The following is a 27,075-nucleotide window of genomic DNA, read 5'->3' as shown; positions in this document are numbered from 1 at the left end:
ATTTGGCTATCTAGTCTGACCTGCTGTAATTCCAAGTATGTGGAATCTCATCCAGTGATGCTTGTAGCAGTAGGATTTTTTTTCTTTGCTATCTATGAAGCAGAATCCCAGACTCAATATCTGAGAGCATGGTACCATTACTGCTTCTCTTATACAAACAGGTCAAATGTGAACAGTTCTGTGGTCTAAATTCATCGTTCTATATACCAATACTAGAACAGCCATCCTGCCAAAGCGAGCAGTTGTGTACATATATATTTCTGTCTGGCAAGAGGAAAAAAGCCAGTTCCCTTTGCCTTAGCCGGACAAATATGAAAAACAGAGTGCACTATCTCTGCATCAGAAAGAACAAATAAAAATGGAACTTAGGCTGCAGTGTTTAAATTGGGGAGCTTGTTGTTAGGATCTTCAGTTGGGAAATTAAGAAGTGGCTGATGTTTCAAGTTTGGTTACTGAGGTTGTTTCTATGTCCCATGCTACACATTACATATATTACACATTTAACTGGTCAATCATGCAATAAATTTAGACTGGCCACATGTGAAAAGTAAGACCAGGCAGAAGTGCAAACTCATTATCACACGATAAAAATCACTACCCAGTTATAAAAAGAGCTATCAAATTAGAGCTTGACAATGTGTAACAACTTCATAAGTGAGTTCTATCTAGTTTTAATTGGAACATATAGCAGGGCCCTATACAACCTCCCAGCTGCACCCAAGGAAATAAGTCGCATTTGATTCAGCTTCAAGTGTGCACAAAGCCAAGACTTAAGTAGTGCAGATAGCTTAGACTAGGGGTCGGCAACATTTTTAGGCAGAGTGCCAAAAAACCCCACAACCTCAATTTACAAGATGTTGGCATGGTAGGGGCAGATGATGGGGGAGCCCTGAGAGGCCTAATCCTTGTTGTGGCTGTGCAGCCCTGGTCCCTTCACCACTGTCTGCCCTGAGGCATGTGGGCACCTGCTGCCAGCAACAAGCCAAGCTGGGGCTTGGTGGACCCTGCTGCAGCTGTTTTCAGCCTCCCGGCGGCCTGGTCTCCTCACAGGCCTCTGCCACCTGCCCAGGCTGTTTGCAACAGGCAGTGGGGAGGCTGCAAGTGGCTGTACTCAGGTCTGAGGAACTCTGGCCTGGATTATTGCCAACAGCACCTCAGGGTGGACGGCAGGGAAAGGGGCGAGGTGGCACTGCCACAATAAAGATCAGGCCCCTCAAAGCTTCCCTGCCATCTGCCATAAGGTGCATGTGTCAAGCAAATTGTCTTCATGTGACACACTCTGACACGTGCCAGGGGTTGCTAATCCCTGGATTAGATTGATTTTGAAATACCCTATATGGGTATTCCAGAGCTGCTTTCAGCCTCTCCTCTCCAAGATAACTTTGCTCAAGACCACTCTATGCTCTGAATGTTGCTTAGTAGCTGATTTTATGCAGGGTCAAAATGGGAGTAAGAAGACAGGGCTTATTTCCTTAGTGATGGTCCCGACTGAGAGGAAGGCAATATAAACATGGCTTTAGGAGGCAGGACTACTCCCATCTCTCCTCTTCTGTCTTCACCTCTGCTCTTATTGGAGTCATCCCTCTCCTTAGGGCTGAAAGAGAGTTTGAGGAATTGTGGGAGAAATGGTTTCAATGAAAATAAGGAGTCAAATCTAGGCTGGAGTGCTCTACAGAGTGTTGCAGGACTGCAGGCTGCTGGTCATCTCATGCTTCTTTTTCTTATGAGTTGTGACAGCAGACATGTTTTGGTGGTGTACTGCTGACCCTGGGCCCACTGGGGCCATGTCTGTTCCTGCCACTGTGCTGCTAGATGAATGTCTGTCCCTTTGCGAGTCCATCTTGGCTTGCTAAAAATAAATAGCCTGCTAAATTCATCTGGTAGCTGCTTCTCTTCCAGGCCCCAAACATACCACATATTCCATCTGCATGACAGGAAGCTCAAACCTCCTCCTCAGACAGAGGATTATGGCTACTTTAGTTGCATGTATGAAGTGGTGAGAATCCATGCTCAAGTCATCAGGGGGCCAGGGCTAAAAAAGACGAGAGAGGCTGCTGACTGTGGCTTCTGTAACCTATTCCTAATAACTGGAGCCATGAATTCCTCCAAAATATTCACTTATTAAAATGACTTGAAAGTAATTAAATAGCTAAAAGTTCTGCTGTTGCAGACTTTCTAGAACAGGTCTCTTATTTTCAGGTACTTTGCATTAATGAAAATGTTGCTGTTCCTCTTTCTTTACAAGGCTAATCTAATTAAAGAAAACACTTGCTATAAACTTGCCCAGTACTGGTTGCTCTCAGCTAGAATTCTATTGAGAAAAAAATGAGTTCTTGTTCTATCAGCTGAAAGAGGTTAAAAAAGAAATTTGCTTGCAAATTATGAATAACTATATTGAGAATTAACCTCCATGGAAAGGACAAATCCTTTAGGAATGTAACCAGCTGGAAATAAATTAATGCCCATCCAATTTATGAGAATTACACTGCTGATCACCAGATCCAAGTCTTCCACAATGCCTAGTTTTTTTCCCCTAATTTGAAGGTGAGCTAAACATTCTCACCTCTGTTTCCTTGGACTTATAGGATCTCAAATCTTTGCTAGGTAAAAGTGCATAGACTTTATAGCCTTAACAGTGTTGCTGTGTAAAATAAGGCAGAAACCCCCCAAAAAATAACAAAAAAAGAAAGGAGGCTAATTACAGAAAATGGTCTTAATTTAAAAGCCACAGGTGCCCCTTTTACAAGCTTTTGCTGAGGTTTTGCCCACTGTAAATTTACACAAACCTTGAATAAACTATAAATCTGTGTTTGCTATAGCCCTCTTAAAATGGAAAGCTTTCAGCAATGTACTGTTTACACCTAAGAACCCATATGATGTCATAAAACTAATAAACCTTGTGAAATTCCATTTCAGCTGCGAGAAAGTATTGCCCTAGACTGTTTTCTCAATCTGTGTAAAATTATATTTACTGGTTTGCTAAGATCCATTGTATATACATCATTTTAGTTTCAAGAAGTCATGTTAGGACATTTAAATCCTTAGGTTTACACTGCTTTCTTTCTTTTCAGCCATATATTTCAGGTCTCTTTCAACGGCTGGTATTCATTATCATTATTTCATTTCAGAGGTCCAGGACAGAGTGTAAAAGGTGCATTCAGTGATGATAAGGCTAAAGCAGAGAAGGAAAATTAATTATTTGGATCGGCGCTTACTGCAGAAGATACTGGGAAAATTCCCATGGCAGAACAATCCTTTCTAGTAGATAGGTCTAGAAGAGTTGGACCACACTGAAGTAACAACAGAGGAAGTTTTGGAACAAATTGATTAACTGAATACTAATAAGTTCACCAGGACTGGATGCCATTCACTTGAGAGTTGTGAAGGAACTCAAAAGTGAAATGGTAGAATTGTTGGCAATAATTTGTAACATATCATTACAAATGGCCTCTGTGCCAGAGGACTGGTGGTTTGCCAACATAACATCCATCCTTTAAAAGGGCTCCAGATGTGATCCTGGGAACTACAGACTTATACGTCTCAATTCCATCCCCCTGGCAAGTCAGTAGAAATGATAATCAAAAATAAACTCAGTAGTTACATTAGGAACATGTAAATCCTAAACTCTGTGCATTTCAGTTTAACCCCCCACAGACTGCCTCTCTGCCAAAGGCATTTTGAGTCATTCTTTAATTAAAGTTTCTAAAATTCTCTGATATCCTTGAGTGAAAGGTTTGTTCAAAGTTAAATTTATCATGACTATTAATAAACCTCCAAGTGGGGAGTGCAAGCAACCTTGGGAGTTGATGAAATGGACCAACTGAGATCTTTTCATCAATCCTAAGGAATTTCACTTGTACCAGTAAGGTATTTGGCATGAGGGAGATACTAGAAAATATACCGACTACTGAAAAATATATTGTAACTTGAACTGTTAAACTTCAGAACACCACCATCTTATTGCTTTACTGTGCAGATCAGGCTTCCCCTGAGCATCCAATGCCAATATAAGATCTTAGTTGTAATTTTCATAACAATTAATGGCTCCAGCCCTAGCTACAGCAAAGACTATATTTTGATTTATGAACTCTGAAACCACTGTGCTCCACTGAGACAAGGCAAATCATAATGCCCAGGGCAAAATGTGTGAGATCTGGAGACAAATAATTCTCAGTTAAAGGAACTGAGCTATGAAATAATCTTCCAGCTGAAGAAGAAGTCTAACCTACTGTAGGAAATATCTCAAAACTTTGCTTTCTGAAACCCTTCCTACCATCAGCAATACTCACAATGTGCATCCCCCTTTTATTGTCAATCTCTTATCAACTCCCTACCCTTCAGAAAATACCCTACTTCACGCTATGATCTTGAAGAGAGACATTTGGGGACACCATGAGGTCACTATATTGATTTTGATTTTAGAAGGCATGTCTTCAGATGCTAAGCTAATGGGCAGCAGTATAAAACTCTAATATAGGTAAGCCTTCTAAAATGATCAGTGAACAGGGTCTGTATTGTGGAGGCATGCTAAGAGAAATATCCAGGCTGGACAATGGGATGAATAAACGTGTCTTGGAGAGCGAGGCAAACATAGATTTTATCAGTATTCTCCCTCCCCTCTCCCCACCCTTTTTTGGATGAAGTTGAAACTAAAGACTCTCAAAATTTTCAACAAAATATCAGTCCACCTTTCTTAGAGCATCTCTTGATTTGATCAAAATGTTACAATTATTGAAATTTTGTTAAATGTTTGTGCAGGTTTTTTGCATTGTCTGCAACTGTGATTCTCAACCAGGGTGCCATAATACCCAGGGGTATTGCTAGATCCTTTGCAGGGTATGACAAAGTGTGAGGAGATAAGCAGATAAGAGCAGGCTCAAGTTTGATTCTGCCTGGCCAATCCCCAACCCCTATTGCCCAGCTCCTCTGCAAGGAAATAAGCACTGTAGTACATAAACATGTTTCTTAAAATTGGGTCCCATTCAATTGATAACAGTTATGGAGGGGCTGATTCTTTGAGTCCAGTGAGGGATGCATTGAGTAAAAAAAGTAGAAAAACACTTGTCTACTGCTTTAGATAAAATCAATTTTGAGAAATGACAAATGACCATTGAATAGAAAACTGGCTCCTTTATAAATTGAGGTGAAGCATAGCAAAGGAAAAATGATCAAAGGTGTATTCTTTCTTAGCAGCTACACATGTTAAGAAAAGATCATACGGTTGAGCAAACATCTGATTCCTTTGTAAAATGATCTCTCTGATCATCAGATATGAATTAAGGCTTTTAATCGCTGTAGCCTGATCTGGTCAAAGGCCATCAGACCAGATCTAACAATGGATTGCTGGGGTGAGGGCGGGGGGGTGGAAGGTGGATGGGTGGGGGGGGGGGCGGTTTAGTAGAGATCTTATGCTTCTGTAATATGTTGTTATTCATTTTGACTTCTCCAATTGCTTTGCCAAGATCAGAGTGTCATTTGTCACCTTTTGGTTATTTCCCATGTTTGGTATGGAGGCATTGATTTATCTGTTATGCAGGGGTCCTGCCAGAGAGTAGTTCTCTAGCTGAGTAATGCTTTATTTGGATTTTCTTCCCCTTTGCTTTACTTCGTTTGATACTGGTTATAAAATGGCACTTAAAATTCTGTATGCTAAGCAGGCATCAGCCATGCAGATTCCTAATGTGATTGACGCCTAAGGCTGGTCACAGCTCCTGAAATCATGTGATCACAATGCATTCTCCCCTCTCATGTTGAAATGTAAGGCCTCTGAACTGCATCTGGGCAACTAGGTCTGCAACACTCAACCCCCTAAGCAGGGCTGGTTGACTGGTTCCAGGGCCGCTCTTAAGGACCTCTTGTAGCACCTGACCCTTTATTGTCCACTCTCCAACTTGTCCACCTGACCCTTTCTGTACAACAACTGGCTGTGGTCTATGTCTAGCTCTCATCCATATAACTTCTCTGGTGTCTGTTTCTGCACTGCTGCTGATGTACCTACACCCTGGATTTTGGAATCCCAGTTTGACTTCAGTTTATTTCCTAACAACTGGTTCTGGTAACACCTCTGTCTCAGCACGTGAACCTCAGGTTATCTCCAGCTTGCCCTCTTGACTATGGATGCTGGTAACATCCCTGCCTCTAGCCACTTGCATGTGAACTCTGACAAAAAAGCAGTAAACTTTTAGCCAAAGTGGATGTGAAGCAAAGTTTGAAAGCTGGACTTGGGTTTAAATCCTGCAATTATGACTGCTTTGGTCTGCAGAGAGCCTGAAGCAGTAGCATGGAGAATAGATCACTGCAAGTGACTGGATAAAAAGAGTGTTGTATGCCCAGTTCACCCATGTTAATGCACCCTGGCTATTGGATGAGACACGTAGGATGCTTTCTCTTGTTGGTCTTGATTCTTTGGCCTTGAGAAGATTACAAGGTCTGTGAAAACCTGTGGTCATTTCTCCTGCTCCCACTGAAGATCTATTAGTTTCTAGGAGGGGACAATCTAGATAACTGCAGATGTTCAAAAAGCCCAAGGTGGAATTGGTTTAAGTTATGTGGTTTTCTGTAAGTGGCCTAGATTAGGTTGGTGGTGAACAGAACGTGTTCACCTTTTGGTGGTGGTGGTGGTGGGAGTGGGGGTGGGGCATGCAGACTGGCTGAGGCCACCAGGTTGGGGGTGCTTGAGCATACCTCTCAGCATGACCCTACAAAAAACTACTGAGTGCAGCTGAGCACCCAGACCACCTCTGATTGGCTGCTGAGCATGGGGGATTATGCCCCCAACCCCCTAACCCCCTGCTGCATCACCATGGGCCCCATGGGCATGCTTAGTGCCCTTCATGTCCTTCCATATCTCAGTCTGCCCATACCCTGCCATGGTGTCCCACAAACTGTGGCCAAGCACAGAGGCCCAGGAGTTATGGTGTGTCTTGCTTATTACCCTGCATGACTCTTGCTGGAGGCTATGGGACATCATGCATGCCCACCTGGACATGATGTGGCAGCAGGTCACCATGGCATGCCCAGCATCCCGGCTAGTGTTGGCAAGGTGGGGGAAGCACTCTGCAGAAGAAAGGATTGGGACCCTTGGAGTTCTGGTGAATGGCAGGCAGTGAAAGTAGGTGCCTGGCTGCTTGGGAGGCTGACACCGGGCAGCAGGAAAGAGGGTGCTTCCTGACCTCCTTCCACGGCCTGCCGTTTGTCAGAGCTCCAAGGGGCCTGATCCTCATTACTGCAGAGCACCCCCACTATGCCACCACCAGCTGGGCTGCTGGGGTCACAGTGCAGCCACAACAAACATCCTTCCTTCCACTAGTTTCTCAAGTGATCAGAGGCATAGGGACATTGCAAAAAGATAGAATAACTTTGCATCTATCCTTTTACCAGTGTCTAGGGTTACTCTGAAATTTGCTTGCTGTAGCTATAAGACAAATCTTTTTTTCTGAGCTAGAATCAGAATCATAGACGATTAGGGTTGGAAAGGACCTCAGGTCATCTAGTCTAATCCCCTGCTCAAAGCAGGACCATCCCAACTAGATCATCACAGTTTGTCTACCCAGGTCTTAAAAACTTCCAAGGATGGAGATTCCACAGCCTCTCTAGGTAACCTGTACCAGTGTTTTACTACCCTCCTAGTGAGAAAGTTTTTTTTTTTCCCCCTAATATCTCACCTAAATTCTCTTGCTGCAATTAAATTCTATTAAATTGCCCCTCGGTCTTCTCATCTCCAGACTAAATAAGCCCAGTTCCCCCAGCCTTTCCTCATAAGTCATGTGCTCCAGCCCCTTCACTATGTTTGTTGCTCTCTGCTATACACTCTCCAACTTGTCCACATCCTTTCTATAGTGGGGGGCCCAAAACTGGATACAGTACTCCAGATGTGGCCTCACCACTGCAGAATAGAGGGGATTCACTTCCTTCGATTTGCTGGCAACGCTCCCACTAATGTAGCCCAGTATACTGTTCGCTTTCTTCACAACAAGGACACACTATTATCTCATATTCAGCGTATTGTCCACTGCAACCCTGCAGGTCCTTTTCTGCAGAGTTGCTTTTTAGCCAATTGGTCCACAGTCTGTTCTGGTGCTTGGGATTGTGCTGTCCTAAGTGAAGGACTTTGCACCTCTCCTTATTGAAACTCATGAGATATTTTTTTGATCTCCAATTTGTCAGAGAAAGTTCCAATTTGTTGAGCTCTCTCTGAATCCTAGCTGTACCCTCCAGTGTATCTTGTATTCTCCTTCTTCCCTTCCTTGTCCTTTTCCAATCATGCAGGACCTCTCCTGGTTGCCACAAGTATTCAAAAATTGACATTCACTCATCAGAAACTATCATCCAGGACTGCCCCAAATGGAGGAAGAGTCTGCTTGCAAGGAACTCAGTACTTTGAAACCTTATGACAACAGGAGGTGGAAAAGTGGGAGTGGCAGGAACAGCAAGGCAGAAGGTGAGGCTGGGGACAGAGGCTCTGCTGTCTTGGGTCCAGGAGAGCTGGGGGGCAGAGCCTACTGGGTGCTTGGTTAGAGAAACTGAGCAGAGGCCGAGTGCTAGTGCACCTCCCTGTGAGGAAGGTGGATAACAGGGGGCACAAAGGTGCCTGGAATACTGGCAGACAGTGACCTAACTTGAATTGATAGGGAAACTGGTACTGAAGTTTAATGCACTGGTCTAACCTAAACTGAGTAAGTCTGAGTGCATACTAATCCAGCTCTATCTTAGACCAGGTTCTGCCATTTTTAAACCAGTTTGTGTGCCGACCTTTTGTTCTGTTACCGGTATAGATTGGTTTTGTGTGCCAGACTTCAGTTCTGTTATGGGTTTAGACTGATTTTTGATTACTTAGACCAGTAAAAGTTTAATGTCTGTACCTTGCCCTTGATTCTGCTACTCCAGGTGGGGCTCTGATGGGGAGTTATGTCCACAAGAGCAGAGACAGGGGAGACTCTATGTGAAGTAACTGGCATGTCCCCAGATTACATTAATCAGACTCAAACCTACATTTTTGTACAGAACTGCATGATAAATTATGCCAGTGAACCTCCATTTGCACCATCTCTTGGTTTGTTGGGACCCAGAATGTCTGCAAGCCACATGATATCCCGCAGTTTGAGCTAATGAAGCCACAGCACTGCCCATTTGTTATTTTTAAACAACAACAACTATAAAATGAAGCCAATAACTTCATTTGGACCTGGCTTGAAAGAAGCCAGTGGCTAAGCTTGTAGGAAAATCTGGCCACTTCAGTTAGGTGCCATAATGTCCATTGAGCTGTTTCAAAAATTCATCCCCTCATTTAAAGTGTACATAAGCGGAACAACTTGTGTCAACACCAGATAATATTGATATAAACTGTTATGATACAACTCTTCTATCTGTATGATTCTGTAGTCATACAAGGATAGCAAAGCTGATAAAACTTTACCTTTGCTTCATTCATGGCCAAAGTTCCATCAACAGGTTCATCTGTGTTGCTACAGGAACATTTAGGTATACCAGGTACATCATAACAGCTGTTGTGTGCCCAACCAGCAAATTCTCCTGCCTTTATAAAACAGTTGAAAGGTAAATTTGCCCTAAGTGCATACATGGGAATGGCTGGTCACTGAGCAATTTTGAAAATCTTTCCTTCAAGCATTGTCATTGCTAATACGATGAACCTAATAGGAGGTGACATCTTAGTGTCTACAGGAAAGCCTAAAGTCAAGATACTGAAGGTATTCAGGCATCTGTAGATGAAGATATGTACCTAGTCCCACTATTAGCGTTCCCTCTAAGCTGTGTGGTATGCATGGCCATGCAGGTGTGCTCATGCCATGCTGCCAGGTGTGCCTGTATGGTCACACATGCCACACAGTTTAGAGGAAACACTGCAAACTACTTTCCTATAATAATTATTAGGTGCTTAGATGTCCTTAAAAAACTTACCTCTACTGCATCATTTACGGAGCTAACTAAAAACACTTTATTAGAGGGAGCCGTGAGTTTTAAGAAAAGACATGTTGCCTTATGCTTCAGCATGAGCTGATGTAGGAGGTATCTCTGAATTGCCATTTATGTTTTAAGTTTGTGAAACCCTTTCCCCTTTTATACCACATTCTTACACTAGTGTCTGCAGCAGCACACAGCTCAGAGACTCAAAACATGAGTCAGACATCAAGAAACCTTGCCATTTGAAAATCATGAGATGATTTAAAATAATGAATTCTGGATTCCTTTAAATTATGTAAGCCTTCTAGACTGTGCTGTGGGATCTCATTTTCTTTGCAACTGTAGGGACTAGAAACTTACTTTAAAAAAAGGAAGAAAGAAAGTTTAGATTTTCACTTAACACTAAATTTCAGCTTTAAGAAAAAGAGTAAATATTTTAAGACTCACAATAAAATAATGAGAACTGGCAACATAAAACTCACTATAAACTCTGCTGGTCCCCCCAAGGTCTCTCCCAAACCCTGCTGGTCCCCCCATCTATAAACTCACTAGGGGGGACCAGCAGGGTTTGGGAGAGACCTTGTTCCCCTAAGCGCCCCCTCAGGTAGCAAGGAATAATGGCCATAAATTGTTAGAGAGTAGGTTTAGACTAGACATCCAAAAGCACTACTTCACTGTCAGGGCAGCTAGGATCTGGAACCAACTTCCAAGTGAAGTGGTGCTCGGTCCTACCCTGAGGTTCTTTAAGAGGAGGCTTGACATCTACCTGGCTGGCGTCATTTGAGCCCGGTTTTCTCTCCTGCCCCGGCAGGGGGTCGGACTAGAAGGTCCCTTCCAACCCTACTTCTATGAACCTATGAAACATTTTGACTGGCAATTTTGGGTTGGTTGCCTGGATCCAACACAGTGCAAGTAGGATTGCATTTTTCTTAGTGTAGCAATTACACTTAGTGTAGGATTACACTTTTTCTTAGTGTAGCAATTCAATCAGAAGGAAGCAAACTTCTGGGCTTCTAACCAGTTTGATCAATGCTATCACAGTCAACTTCTCTGTATATTCAACAGCCTGACTGATAGTTTATCTGCAGCTTTTATGAGCATTTCTGCTTGTTTACCATGGAAGTGGCAGAGACAAGAGCTGGGGAACCCTGATGGAGCTGCTGCCATCATCACACAGTTCTGCGTACCTAGTTGTTGGGGCAGGAAGAAGTAACTGAGGAGATTATAAAAGAGTTTGGTTATCTTTAGTAATCAATAAGCATCTGGTACTATGACTGAGTAAGCATTGCCCCCCTACTCCACTTGCTGCTGTTAAAATCTTGAAATCACAGCGGAAACATAGGAGGTGCACTATTTCTCTCAATAGTGGGAGATGCTGTGTCAGTGACTAGCTCTTCCACCATCTCTTCCTTCTTGCCAACTTCACCTCTGTCTTATCAGACGGTAGTTTCAGCCTTTCATCCATCTGCTGGTTTTGACCAGGCACTGAGCTTGGAGGAGCAAAATGCATTCACCATTGGCAATGACTGGGAAAGATAGCTTGGCATTGTCTGTGTAAGGCTGCCATCTGAGACCATGATATTGTGTGATGATTACCCTGCCTCCTCACTGGCTTCAGAGAAAGATGCTGAACAGTACTGAATGTCAGAGAAAGAGCCATCCATCCAAAAAAAGCTGCATAGGAACCTTAATAGAATAAATAAATAGATAGCTTAATATAAAAGTAGACAGTCCTCTCCTTTCTGTGGACAAGTGGAGGTCATCCATCACTACGATGAATGCCAAATCCACTCCATGTCCTGGCCTGAAGGCTCACTTCGTGGGTTCATCTGCTGTTTTTCTTAGTATTCTGTGACCAACTGTACTATGCTTTATGTTTATTACAGTACCTGCCCAGGAAATGTGTTATCTTTCTTTCTCAATGTTTTCAGCAATGCTTAGCTCACTAAGGTGGAGGAAACAGAAATTATAGGATCCTGGCTACTGCTTTAATTAAAAGGATTACCAGTAGCAGAGGTTTCCAGCAAGGAATTTCTAAGCTTAATTGAAAAATCAAATGTAGTGGGTGAGAGAAGCCTTTTTTTTTAACCATAAAAGTAATAGCTTCTCAGTAGCTTTACTTGACATCTCTCTTCTGCCTTCTAAGATAATTGTACTGTTTTGTAAAGTTGTGCAGGGATGGTTTCACTGCTGAGCAGCAAGGCACACCGCTTCGGTCCAAATTCTCTAAGCACTCACAATATGAAACAGCAGAATCAGTAGAGTCCTATTGATCATGTACAGTAAATCAATTATTTTTCCTTCATCCAAGAGTGGAAAATAATTACTCTGAGAAGTTACACTGTGACCTCAAAGCTCATGATAATATTGCAGCACTTGGCACCAAGCTCTCTATTTCATTTATTGTCAGACTGCTCCCCCTGAGGTCAAAATCATTCACTCTTGATTTATGAGGAATAATTATTTGCCCACTTCAGTTATTTAACACATCATCTCATATTTGGTGGTACAGTGAGGCTAGACCTTAGGCATGCAGTTAAGTTAACACAACCCCTGCAATTTTAAGGCCACAATCAGATAAACAAAAATTAATTTAGTTTAGTGCTTTTTGTAAAGATCAGTCTCCATCAGATTTGATCTGGATTTCAACACCTCCAAAGAATTTGAGTGTTTAATACTTCAGGTGGCTTTGAAAATCTCAGCTACAAATGTTTCAGATCTGAACCCAGCACAAGGTTTTTGAGATAGCTTCTTTCTCCAGTGGACCTGACCCATACCCTCAGTGCAAATATAGGTCCTGTTTTGGTCAACATGAGGGAATAAAAAAAGGAGATTCCAAAAAATGAAAATGTAAGGTTCTACAGTGCAAGCCATAGTATATCAGACTTTATAAGGAACAGCAAGTTTAGGTTCCAGGGGCAGCCTTGACATTCCCTGCGGCAGCCTTGACATTCCCTGCTGACTATGCACCCTTGTCCTGCTCCAACCCTAAGGTACCTCCCCTTCTCACTCACTTGTCAAGCATTGATGTACTTATTTGATCGAAAGGGAGGCTGCCTAATAGGTCCTAGATTGAACCACAATTTCTCTGACAGCCAGCTGATAGCTCTCAGGCCTTGCCAGTTTTGATCCTAATTTAATTCGGCCCTGTTGGCCCATCTGTGCTACCTAGGGCACCTGAAGCCCTAATGGTTATTCATGGTCTCAGATCTCCCCTACAGCCATTCCCATGCTTTAAAGGTGTTTCTGTATGATCACTTTCTTGTTGGGACCTCAATGTTCTTGGCTCCCTTTCTCTAGCTGGGCCTTCTATCCGAGGCCCGCTGTCTTGGACCTGGCTCCTGGGTTTCAGCTCTTGTCTTGATTATTTTTTTCCTGGGGACCCTGGTCCTGTCTCTGTCTTACCTTGGCAATGTGCTTGCTTTGGTTCCCTCTGGGCTCCCTGGCCATGGTTACATCCCTGCTTTGGGTGCTGAGCCAGCTTTGGCACTGCCTGGGCCCCCTTGCCTTATCCTGTCTGCCTGTCTCTTCCCTGCTCAGGGCATTAAGCCTGCTTTGGCTCTGCCTTCTCCATGTCCTGGGCCCCCAGTGCTTGGCAGGCTTCAAAATACTCTCATGCCTGCAGATACTATTGGGACCTCCTTCAACCCCTAGCGGTCCCAACCCAAACTGCCACTTTAAACTGCAACAAAGGAATAACCCCACTGGCTATACCCAAAGACTCCCAAGCCCACTGGCTGTAACACAAACTAATCACACGTTAAGTCTAGACATAAACAGTAGCTTATTTTCAGAGCAGCAAAACTTCTTCTTTCCCTGGGTTGTACCCCTCTGTAAGCCATCAGTGTTTTAATGGCAATCCCCAGGGCAGCTGAGAAGTCAGTCATACATCTTCCCGACCAGGATCCCTTCTTCATGTGACTTGCAAGGCCAGACTACCCATCTGACTTGGATTCTGGGCTCATGTGCTGCCTAAGAACTGTCCCTTCTGGTCAGGTGGCATCTCAGCCACCCACAGGGGTTCCTTCTTAGGGTCTGATGACTGGTTGTCATGGCAGTTTAGGACTCTGCTCTAGTAGCCCCTTACTGCCCAAGCTAGTCTCTGCCCTGTTGCTCTGCAATAGGAAGTCATAGTCTTTTGTCCTTAGCTCCATATTCCCTTGCAGCCAGCTCATCCGAGGTAGAGTTCTCTTGACTGGTTGTAGGTGTACCCCTTCACTCTACTGAACAGCTCCCTGCCTAGACAGCAGTGTTTCTCTGCTGTCTTGGCTCTATCAGCTTCAGATTCTTACCTTAAAATAACAGAAGCCCCAAATGTGGGTTTCAGGCATGTGGGTTCACAGTCCCAAATGCTTTACTCCAAGTTATTAAATCCAATAAGCTCTAGCCTGTAAAGCAGAATTTTCCAGAGTCTGTCATTCATGGATTCTGCTAATCCCTCCTATTTGGATTGGCAGGAGTAAAATGGAACCCCCCCCCCAAATAAACATGTAAAATGATTTAATATGTAAAATAAATTACTCAAAATTTTTTACAAAGAAAATAAAGGGAAGCATGAAGCAAAAAAAAGCTTTCTTTTATTCACCACATGCTCATGTTATTTTGTGCATTTTGGAGGTCTCTGGATAGCAATGTAATTAAGGAGTTATTTCTACACTGTTAAGCATTAATTAAGTCCCCCCACCCTGTAAGGTCAAGATCTGACCTTGCTTTGAAAAACAGCAGATATCCTCCCCAAACTGACAGCATTTGCTCCCTGAGTACTAAGTGATTTTCCAACAATTTACAAGTAGTTTCATTAATTAAAGTTAAAACAAATAAAAAAGATCCCTTTAAAAATTGAGCATTTTTGTCAATTTGTTTTGTTTGTTATGAGTTATTTTATAAGAACAATGTAGAACCTTCAAATTTCCCATACAAGTAAACTTCTTTGTGTGGTTAGGCTATATGTTAAGGAAATTAAACTGTACGTAAGTTATGTCGTTAGTGATTATTGTAGTTAACTGTTATGATTAGGATACCAAACAAGAAACTATGTTAAAATATAGTAAAAGATTGTAAATATTTTATTTCATTTTATATAACTGCCGCGTGGCATTTTTCACATTTATGTAACTTTATAGTCTTATCTGTAAGTTAGTGCAAACCAAAATGTCTATTTAGTAAACCCTATCGTGCACACTTTGCGCGCGTGAGTTTTGTATTTCCCGCTCGCACGAAATTTTCTTTGTCTACTGCTCGCGCGAATTTTGTATCAAGCCGCGCATGCGTATTTTATAAGTTTCTATTCTATCCTGTAAGTTTCACTTCTGCGGAAATGCAACCTATGTAAAAATCTGCCTAGCAACACCTATGTAAAAGAAACTACCCTATCCCTGCACGCTTAGTTTACATCATAATTACTGTCATAGAGGCGGTCCAACCACCATCAATAAAGAGGCGAAGAAGCAGGAAACGGCAGAGACGACGACTGGATAGACCTCAGGCTTGATCACCCTGTTGGCGGTCCTCAGCCTCCCGTCTGGGTGTATCCCAGCAAAAACCCGTCAAAGGCCTCAAAAACCCGACAATGAACATCAGCCTCTCAGTGTAGCTTAGACCGCATACCCACTTTTGCCATACCTCCGCGCTTATACCTTGACTGCAACTTCACTCCAGCCGGTTTCCCCTCTTATTCGTAAGAGGGTGAGGCCAGGTGAGTTGAATAAACCCTTTTACTATAAACTTTGAAAGCGTATAGCATTTTGCCTACTTGTGCCAGTAAGGCGAACCTCGAGGGCAGTCGACGAGCCACCTCTTATCCTGCCCCACAAGCCGCGTACTCACTCGCTCTGTAAAGTCTGTGGCTCACCAAGCGGTGTCGGAGTCTCTAATCCGGCATTTCACAACAAAGGTAAGGGTTTATACAAGTAATTTAATGATAAGTAAAGGAGTTCTTAATCTTGGGATTGTTCTAGATTTTTTCCATGCTTAGTGTAAATTTATTACAGATTGAATATCTGTGAGGCAAAACTTTTCAATATGAATGGACTCATAGGCCATGTCCAGATGAGCACGGACATTTGGTTCCCCAAGGACAAGAAACAGTGGCACACCTTGTGCTGCTGGTACTTGTCCCTAGGGAAAGCTTGTGCCACACACCCTTTGTCATGCAGCAGGTTACCCCAGGTGGGGTAGGGGAGGTTGGGGCCAGCAATTGTGCTGGCCCCAGCAGCCTTACCTTGGGTCCTGGGGGATGGGAAGGCTGCAGCCGTGGAATTCCTGAAGCTTGGAGCCTGGCCACCAGCTAGACTGTGGCTCCCCTGGGCCAGACTCTGGTTTTGGGTGGTGTGCACTATAGCCACATGTGCCACCTTGTTTTTTTTCCATATAGGTTTTTTTGACCCTGGGATCTCCAGGGGACAAAAAACCAAACCAAACCAAAAGAAAAAAAACATGCTGCAAGGTAGAAGCATGGGAAATGCCTAAATGTGTGCTATGTGGCACCACAGACGGGCCTGTGGTGCCACATACCACATGGCTACATTTCTCTGGACGAGACCATAAATAGCTATTTAGACTCTTCCCTGGGCACCCAGTGACTCTGGTGGAAATCATATAGCCCAACTAAAGCACTAGTTCTGAAGACCTTGGTCTCAGTGAATTACATCTAAAGTACTAATCATAATTCTATATGTCTATATGTTCATATGATCTTAATTCTATATGTTCTACACATCTTAGTAGTACCCTAGGGTAAATAGATTTGGTTGCATTTTTTGTGGGGGGTTACAGAGGACATATTTGTGTAGTAACTCAATGATTTTTTGTCTAATAAGAATCAGGTTTATGTTTTACTTCTCTGAAGGCAGACGTGCATCAGTGATTTCAGTTGTAAATTTTAAATCAATGTTAGTAAAAAACTGTTCTTTAATGGGGTTACCAAGTCTTTATGTGTTTCTTTTATCTTCACTCCCTTCCATACTGACTGACTGACTGCTCTGATTGAGTTAGGGGCTGTGCTCACCAAAGTCCATTCCTTTGTCTCATCAAAGTAATAATTTGCAGTCCTCAGAGTGTGTTTCAGTATTAATTCTCATTCTATGTTAATGCTCTTATTAGCCCTGTGCAGCAGAGAAATAATATCATACACATTTTATGGATGGGGACTGGGACCCAGAGAAGATAGATGACTCATCCAAAATCCAACAAGAAATGTATAAAAGAATCAGAAATTAAACCCTACTGGGTGCATCGACACGTTCATTAAGGCACTTTTCCGAATGCACACTCAATTTAGTACCACCAATGTGAGGTACTAAACAAATGTGCATTAGGCTGCCTTAATGCGTGGTAAAGAATGTGCATGGTTTTTAAGTGGTGATTAATGTACAGTAGCCTATTTTACTGCACATTAGCATAATAGCCCTTTTTTTACCATGATGATTTAATGCACAGCACAATAGGCTACTGCACATTAAAGTGCACATGTAGATGCACCCAGTATCCTTAAGTTCTAGCCTTTTATTCTACTCACCAACTTGTCCTTCAGTATGATTAAGCTGTTTGGGGCCAAGGGGGAGGGGGTGCCAGTAACCCAAGACCTGTCTCTGGAATACTTCATGCAGCAAATTCATTTCCTATGTATTACAGTGAAGTTTTGCAATAGCTACATTGTGACCACATTATATTGGAAACCAGCTGACTACCACACCTACCTTCACATCACAAGATTTCATCCTAAGCACACCATTAGATCCACCATCTATAGCAGGGCTGGGCAGATATTTCCACTGGAGGGCTGCTTCATGAGTTTTGGTGACCTGTCAAAGGCTGCAAGGGTAGTCCCACCCCTTGAAAGGTGCCCTGCCCTCTGCTTGCCATCTTGATACCAGAAGTTCCACCCCCTAACCCCTGACCTTTGCCACCGGAGGTACCTGCCCTTGCCCCAGAAGTACTTTTGGGGAGGGGGTTTGGCATCTTGGAACCAGAAAAAAAACCCAACAAATTATATACTAAAAAACCATAACATATATTAATTTTATTTTTAAATGATTTTTTTGGTCCTAACTTGTGTGTGTTTGCATTATATATAGAGAGGTGATTGCATAATAGTTCAAAATGAAGTCTTACTGTTGTATATTATTGTGGGGGGAGGGGTGATAGGGTTTGTGGGGGGTTGTGGATGTATGTGGGGTGTGGGGATATGTGTCGATGGGGGTGGGTATGGGGGGCTTGTGGAGGTATGTGGGTGGGTATGAATCTGTAGGGTGTGGAGGGGGTGGGTGGCTGGGGGTGCATGTGTGTGGTGAGGTGTGTGTAGGTAGTAGTGAGTGGGGCTCCCCCCAGAGAGCTGTACATGTGTGGGGCAGGGGTGCATGTAGGGAAGGGTGTGATTTTTGTGGGGATTGTGTGTGGGGGAGAATGTAGTTGTGGGGTTTGCAGGGAAGTGTTTGTGGGTATGGTGGGGTGTGCATGGAAACTCCCCCTCAACACGCACCCTGCTGAGCTGATCAGCACCTACCCCTGCCCTACAACAACCTAGAGCCCTTGCATTCTGTGATGCCTCCCTGCTACTGCCAGCAGCATGCAGCCCCAGCCCCGTGCGTTCTGGACTGACCCCAGCAGGAGCAGATCAGCTAGATGTGCATACAGCTCTGACCTGGCCCCCACACCTGCTCCACATCACCCTTCTGTGGCATGTCTTGCTGCCCCCTGGGCATGCAGCGGGGCTGAGGTCTTTCTAGGTAGCGGCTGGCCCCAGCCCTACAGTACTGGCAGGGACCCACACAAAGCCCTGACCTGTCCCATACCTGTTGCAGACTTGCTTGTGCTGAACAGCTGCAGCAACATCAGTGCCAGTGGGGCAGAAGTGTACTCAGTGCGGAGGGAAAAGCTCCTCCCTCTCATCACTGCCTGGTGCTTCCTGCAGCAGTTTTATGGAGCCCATGCACACTTTAAGGATCTGGAACAGGGATTCCTACAGTTACAATACAATCCCAAAACTGTAGCCACTTAAATCAACAGAGCCAGACCCAGACCTTTCTCTGACCTGGCACAATATGACACCTGGGATAAGGACAACAGAAGCCTCTGGTTGTCACTTACATCCTACAGCTTGAATACTTTAGACACATCATTAATAACCTCCAGCCCCTCCTGGAAAAATATGATTGATTCAAAGTAGCCAAGGGGGATAGACCTGTCTTGGTTTACAGACAGACACCAATCTCAAACAGTGCCTCTCAAACAACAGGCTATCTAACTCCCATTCTCACTGAGGCATCAGGTCTTGCAACAAACATATCTAGATACTAGCTGTGTCTCTCATTAATACAGACCAAGTCATCAGTGTACTGAATTACATGGATTATAACATCCAAGGTATAGTCACCTGCACCTCTACCAAGCCATTACTTGCTTATAGTGTAACTCTGATATTTGCATTGGACAGACTGTAAATGATTGAACATCAATCTGACACCATCTTCAGAAAGACACAAAGGCCTTTTGCAGAACACTTTAACTTCCTTGCAGTCAGAACTCTTGTGCTAGAAGTGATATCTTTTATTAGACCAATTAGATTTTCTATTTGTAAGCTTTCCCTTCCTCAGGTAAAGGAGAATGCAAAGATTGTAAAATTTCTCCCACGTAGAAAATAAACTTCATATTGCACAGGAGAACTGGAGGATGGTATAATTGCTCCTGGGTGGGAAAAATTAACCTCCCTGGACATTCCATTGATTACCTGAGGGTGGCTGTTCCTAGGCAGCAAAATTTAGAAAATACATATATAGAGAGAGAGATACGTGTGTGTGCGTGCGTGTGTGTGTATACAGTAAAACCTAGATATAAAAAATCTAGAATTCTCAAAAATCAGGCACATCAGAGCATAGCAACGCCTGGTTCCAGAGCAGTGGAGGGGAAAGCTTGCACACGGTGGCTGCCACTGCCATCCACCACCCTGTGATGCCACTTCATGTGTGGTTGCTGCTCCAAGACCAGCTGCTGCTACCCCCTTCCCACCCTCCCCCCTGCTCCGCAACTGGCCACACTGCTCCAGTTTCAAAAATCCAATATTTTTACATTCCAGCGGGTGCTCAGTCCCAGGTATGCCAGATTTATTAGGTTATGCTGTATGTGTGTGTGTGTGTGTGTGTGTGTATAACTATAGGCATGTGTGTATGTACGTATATAAATCCAATGTATATACTGGAGGTAATATAGAGTTTCACTATATATATATATATATATATATATATGTGTGTGTGTGTGTGTGTGTGTATAGGATTTAGTTAGTTTATGAAGTGCATATCTAGCTTGCTTTCTGCTCTATTAAGCTCACACAACAGGCCTGTAGTGAGTGAGTGAGTGAGTGAAGTGTGGACTTTCACTCAGCCTGGATGCATCTACATGTGTAACTAAGTTGGAGCAATAAACTCTGACACAGGTCACACTGGAGTCAACTGCTCATGGGTGCAGCTTCTGCATGTATGCCTAACCCTGCAGTACTTTGAGCCGGAGTGGAGCATCCCAGGGCTAGCAGGAGGTTGGGCGGGAGGGCAGCCTCAGACTCTGGGTGACAGTGTCAGGTGGCAGAGGGGCTGGCTAGGGCATGAGGGTGCTAAAGTGCAGGGCTAGGCAGCAGGAGGCCCCTGCATTTTACCACCCTTATGCCCCAGCCAGCCCCTGTTACTGTCTACACATGTATTTCAGTGCATATAAGCACTCTGCCATGGTTAACTTGGTAGAGTTAACTCAGCAGAGTTAATTAATTTACTGTGCTCTAATACCAGTGCACATGTAGATGGTGACACTATGCTGAGGAGCTAATTACTCAACTCCACAGTAAGGTGAACATATAGATGCACCCCCTGACTGCCTTTAGGATATCATTTTTTGGTAGTCTGTTTTGTCAGTGTCCTTTGGTTTTTAATGAGCTAACCAAAAGTGGAAACCTGGCTTTCAGCAGAAGTTTCAATGGACAATGTTGTGTTCTATAGTACAGCCAAATCTATATTCCTTGCTTCTTCTATACATAACCAAAATTATCTCCCTAGGTTATTTCTTCTTTGTGCTAGGCAATAGCATATTGGGCCATTATTAATACTAGTCACTTCACCTGTATTCTTTCTGTGATAAGGCAGGTTCCGAATGCCTGTGGGGTCTCTCTGTTGTAGCTTAGCTAAAGGAAAGAAAAATCACCCTCACTGTTTCTAACAGAAACTTTTACTGACTGTAAGCTAACCTAGTTAAAGTCATTAAACACCCTCTGGAGTCAGGTCAAAGTAAAGTCCAAATAGTGTCCTCCAGCAATATTTCAGAGGTCAGAAATCCCTGGTTAAAGAGTGTCAGCTCCTGGCAGAAGGAGGCTGATGACTTGCTGTGTAGGGAAAGATGTCATGCAGAATCCACAAATGGCACTGTTAATTTCTTCAGCTGAGCTGCAGTCTAACAGTAACACAGGTGACCTTTCAGCACTTTGGATTCTTGAGCACCTGTCCCTGGCTTATGAATTTTCTGTTTTACCTGTGATTGAGACAGCAAAGGTTGTTTCTAAACAAGAAGAAAGAAAAGAAAAACCAAAGCTACCACAGTCCCATTGGCACCATTGGCACCACTCTCCAGCAAAAGTCTAAGGATTAATTTTCAAGAGCAGCTTGACTAAGCAGATGTAAAAGAGGCACATTTTAGAAAGACTTTCTTTTAGAGATGGCAATTGGCACTTACAGTTTTGTGTTAGCATATACATAAATACTGGTGCAAGCTGGAATAGTTAAGAGTCTCTTATCACAGTAGTACCCAGACACCCCTAATTTAATTGCAATGCCTTTGCAATGCAGTTGAAAAGTGGTTTGTAAATTTAAAGAAGCACCAAATCACCAGAAGTCAACTTTCTGTGGCCCAGAACCCACTAAATGGATCCAGACCATGCTATGACAAGAAATGCAGAACCTACCAACATATCTCCAGTACCCCCACATTTACTACACCCCACAACAGAACCATCACCATTCCTGGATCTTATACCTGGACCTCCAGAAATGTTATAAATCTCATCCAGTGCAACAAATGCCCTGATGTAGGAGACACCAAGCAACAACTGTGTACCAGAATGAATGCACACCAAAAATCTATTACAGACAAGAATACCCAATTACCTGTGGGGGCACATTTCTCACAAGAAAGCTACTCTTTCTCCTATCTCTCAGGCCTGATCCTCAAAGGGAAGTTAGAAACCATGTTTCACAGATGAGCCTATGATCTTCACTTCATCAGCCTCCTAGATACAGAAACTTAAGAATTCAGTATAGACATTGGATTTATGACACATTACAACCTGCCCGACATCTGACTCCCCAGGTACCTCTCTATTTTTACCTGTTACATCCTGCTTCCTGCCCCCACTCCCAGCCTGTCCCTCAGCCCCTGACACCTCCATTTCCATTTTCACTGACTGGCTTTCTTGCCTGCATTGCATGCTTATATTCTATTTCTACATCTCTCCCCCAGGGCACCGATTGGAGGGGGACTCAGGGAAAGATCACAGTCACTGGCCAACTACAGATGTCAGTCTTCCCCCCCTGCTCTCCCTCCCTCTTCTCAGTTTCTGTTTCCCTGCAAGACTGCCTTCTGAATCACTGAATCTCTGAATATTTTCTGAATCATTCTGAATCTATTCGGAGGGGTTTTTTTGATCTCCTGATTAAATTTGGTTTTGGTGATTTGGCCTCTAAATCAGGCCAAATCTTCTCCAAATTGAATTGGTGACTGAAGCTTTGTACACCCCTAGTATGTGCCTGACATGGCAGTTACATGTCTGGGTAAGTGCCATTTGGGGGCTTAAAGTAAAATAGGATTCTGCCTTTAGGTCCAGATTCTGTCCCACCTGTTATGTGCTTGAGTGTGATCCTATTTCACTTTGCTTTAGTTTCTGAATAACAGTTAATGGAAAAGATGGGTAGGTCCTTTTCATCTTCACTGCTTTTTGTGACCTCATTTTAAAAATAAGGTGGCAACATCACAATTGGACAATGGATGCATGAATGAACTTTTAGGAACTCAAGCAGGGTGGAACAGGATTGCATTGAGGTATGCGAGTCCATTTAGGCACCTGAGAAGTGAGTAGCATCTGATCTTTAGTGTCCCAAAGAGTCTATGATCAACTCAGAGTAAGGTTATTAATGTACAAACAATTTACAAAACAAACCTTCTCCCTTTTCATGGAAGGGAAAAGGGAGATGCTTTACTTCACAAGTTTCTTTTTTAATAATTGTTCACATCTATACTTTTACTCTGCAGTCAGTAGTTGCTAGCTTATGGCAAATTAGCTCTTAGTGAAAAACGACCATTTACTTAGCCAAACCTAGTCACTGAATTTTCCAGAAGTTGGTCTTGAGATTTTTGCCTCAGTCCATTCTGCTTTGAGCAGGGGGTTGGACTAGATGACCTCCTGAGGTCCCTTCTAACCTTAATTTTCTATGATTCATTCCTTGAATTCTAAATGTTCCACTTTACACAAAGGAACCAGATCTTAATGTGGCCAAATCACATAACTAGCGCAACCTTGTGGCCCTTCCTCCACCACCCAGCATGAAAGATGTCTTCCTACATACCTCTTTCCCATCCTATATTAGCCTTGAAATGAACAATGCTGTGAGTTTCTCATTATTTTTTTGAGCCCTAAAGCCACATTTACACCCCTCCTCCCAAAAGAAATGCATTCCATGAAGATAACATACCTGAACCTGAGCTTCCCCTGAAGAAACTTTTCCAAAATTCCTTACATTGCACTTATTCCCTGCTGAGATTGCAGTCTGCCCTCTCCCAAAGGGGATGTTAATGGAAACTCTAATATGAATGTTTGTTATTGTTAGGTTGGATTCTGTCCTTTTGATTTATTTATGCACATACTACTGCTGCTCCTGCAAACGTTCCTCTTATAAACTAAGTCAGGCAGACATATGAAGCCTCTCTGCAACCCTCCCAGAATTTGACTTCAGACTAACAAGGCTAACCACATCTCTGTACCAGTAGCTTATCAGAATTATATCTTGGCATTTCAAACTATTTGTTTCTGACCCAGGCAGTAGTTTTGATTTGTTGAATCATTTTTCTTTATAAGCTTTATGATCTAGTGATTAGTGGAAGCTAGCTGTCCTTGCCTTTAGCTCACAGTCTGCTTTTCAGGCAGCTGGAGGTGGGCACAGTTAGGCTGTTAATGAGGACAAACACACCAAGCTTCTGCTCCATTTAGTTTGCTTTGATCTTGATTAATTTAAACTATGCTGAACATTTTGTGCTGTTACTGTCACACAAATAAAGAGGAAGTGAGCTTCTCCTAGCAAAATATGGCAAGCTCAGCTGACCACCACCCCCCTCTGGATGCGACACCATTGCCTAGGTTAAACTCTTGATAGGTGGGAGAGATTGCAGTGTGTGTCCACAGAGCACATGTTATAGGATGGCAAAACTGTTCATAATTGCCAAAAATGGCATTTACACAGCTAGGTAAGTGTCATTTGGGTGCATAAAGTGAAGTATGCCTCTTTCCTTAGTGCCCCCAATGAGTTCCAACTGCTTATTAGCTAGAATTATACAAAAACAGTGTGAGCACATCTGGACCTTATGACTACCAGTCTGAAGAGGGAAGGTTCATGGAGCATGGGAGAAAGGGAGCCATGCTATTTTAACTTTACCAATAGAGAGTTTAGGAACTGAGATACTGAGATATGTGCCTGACGTCACACAGGAAGCCTGTGTAAGAGAGAAGTATCTAACCCAGATCTCTTGTACTCAGGCCACAACCTTCACTGGATAACTGTTTCCTCTCCTGAACAATGCCTGGACATTTTATATCAGCTTAGGGGAGAATCCAGATTTCTGTTGACCTCAGGGCCAGACAGGATCATTACAGTTATCTAGTCTGACTTTCTGTGTAATATAGGGCTTACACCCAGTAGTTCTTGTGTCAGGCCCTATCTCTTGTGGGTAGGTGGGAATTCCATTTGTGGAAAAAACCTCTGGTTTGGATTTAAACACATCAAGTCATGCAGAAATCAGGAAATCCTATCTCTGATCAATGAAGGGACAGGCACCACTTGCTTCTAAATGTGTACCCTGTATTTGGAGAACACAGTACAGTAGCAGAATAAGACATAGTGACTTGTTACTAAACATTTATGGGGAATATATGAAGGCTCCTTCACCATGAATCATCTAGTAAATTTGAACAGAAGAAAGAAATCCCTCTGAAAACCCATTTAAGGAAATAATTTTGTCCTTTCAGTGTGTGGAAACTGTAGCACCACTGCAGAGACCTGACATAATTGAAGGGATTTGATACTCAGAGTACAGTATGATCAAATAAAAGATGCAGAAATGAAATACAGCCTTAGGCTTGCTTCAATTTAAACAAACAAATAAGAAATTGTAAGAGCTGATTAGGGAGCTGGATGGGAAAAGCCAAGGAAATGGCCTGGAGAAAAAGGCAAATAGTTGCAAAGGGAATTATAAGGAGCAAAAAGCAGCACAAACTGCATGAACGCAGAGCTCACTGGGAAAGGAACTGCCATTTGCTCTATGTTCATAAAATACATACTGCAATGATGCCCACCCTGTGCATGGCCTCCAAATGCTACTGCAGTATACATAAATAATAATAATAATAATAATAATAATAATAATAATAATAGCTGGCTTGGCTTACACTCTGATCCTATGGATCAGTCCATGAAGGGAACCCCTGCAGAGTCTCAGTTACTTTGCGGTTGCCCATGTGTAATCAGCTATGGATGGGGCAGTCTTCAAATAACTGCAGGGCTGCCAAAAACAGGGAGAATACCCTTTTTCTTCACTGGTAAAACAGTGAGGCAGTGGAATAGAGTGCCTGAAAAAGTTGCAGACTCTTTATCGCTAGCATTTTTCAAGATGAGATGGGATAAGCATTGGGCAGGGATCATCCAGGAGCAGCTATGCATGAAATATGCTGTGAAGAACAAAAATTGGAAGCCTGGGCACTCCATCTTTTCCCTATTTCTGGGAAACAGGAAGAACAACTCTGCAGCCTGTAACAGATGGATATTGGAGAGGACTATGCTCAGCAGCAGGAGAATAAAGCAAAGTTCTACAGCTGGCTTGGTTATGAAAGAACATTAAAGCAACTGGGATAAGCTTATGGAGTGGAAGTTCTGGCCATTCATTTAGAGGATGTGACATAGTATCATTGAATCATAGAACGTTAGGGTTAGAAGGGACCTCAGGAGGTCATGTAGTCCAACCCCCTGCTCAAAGCAGGACCAGCCCCAACTAGATCATCCCAGCCAAAGCCTTGTCTAGCTGGGTCTTGAAAACCTCCAAAGATGGAGATTCCAACACCTCTCTGGGTAACCTGTTCCAGTGTTTACTACCTTCCTAGAGAGGAAATTATTCTTCATATCTCACCTAAAATTCCCTTGCTGCAACTTGAGACCATTCTTCCTTGTTCTGTCATCTGCCACCACAGAGAACAGTCTAGCACTGTTAGAAATATTGTTAGAACTGCATAATGAATAGAGTGTTGTTAGAACTGCACAGTTTGCATCTCATACCTGATAAGCAGAAACACTACCAAGGACCTTTTGTGCTAAGAATCATTCCCTTTTCTTCTCTCCCCCTGACTATTCACATGCAGATTACAGAAGCTGGAATTCAACTGACTGTGTCCTTGAAAGGGGGGGGATTTCAACTCTTGGTGACCTAGAGAGCTTTCTGAGCGTGCGTAATTAGCTGATGCATATATGCCTACCCGCCCCGCATACTTAAGTAGTTAATTATAATATACATGCGACGAATGAAGTGACGTGATCACATATGTGTTTGTATGAACTGGAAATGAGCTGTAAGAGTTCCTGTTTCTGCACACCTGCCCAGGAGGGAGAGCATATAGTATCTGCTGCAGATTTCCTCAGGGGGCGGAGCAATTTGAGATTTTCTGTCTCTGCTCTGACCCGATTTGTAAATACACCTTTTGTGCTGCTAATAGTGTGTGCCTGAGAATTATTTGCGAGCCTCCAAAAGAAACGAACCGCTTTTTGCATCAGCACCATTGTCTTTTGAACCCCTCTTCAGGTAGCTGAAGGCTGCTATTAAGCCCCCTTTCAGTCTCCTTCTCTCTAGACTAAATTAGCCCAGTTC

The sequence above is a fragment of the Crocodylus siamensis genome, chromosome 2 (assembly GCF_052110815.1).
Source record: "Crocodylus siamensis isolate JL-2025a chromosome 2, ASM5211081v1, whole genome shotgun sequence".
In the NCBI taxonomy this organism is placed as follows: domain Eukaryota; kingdom Metazoa; phylum Chordata; order Crocodylia; family Crocodylidae; genus Crocodylus; species Crocodylus siamensis.
The sequence above is the reverse complement of the archived record's forward strand: the minus strand, read 5'-3'. Positions refer to the sequence as shown.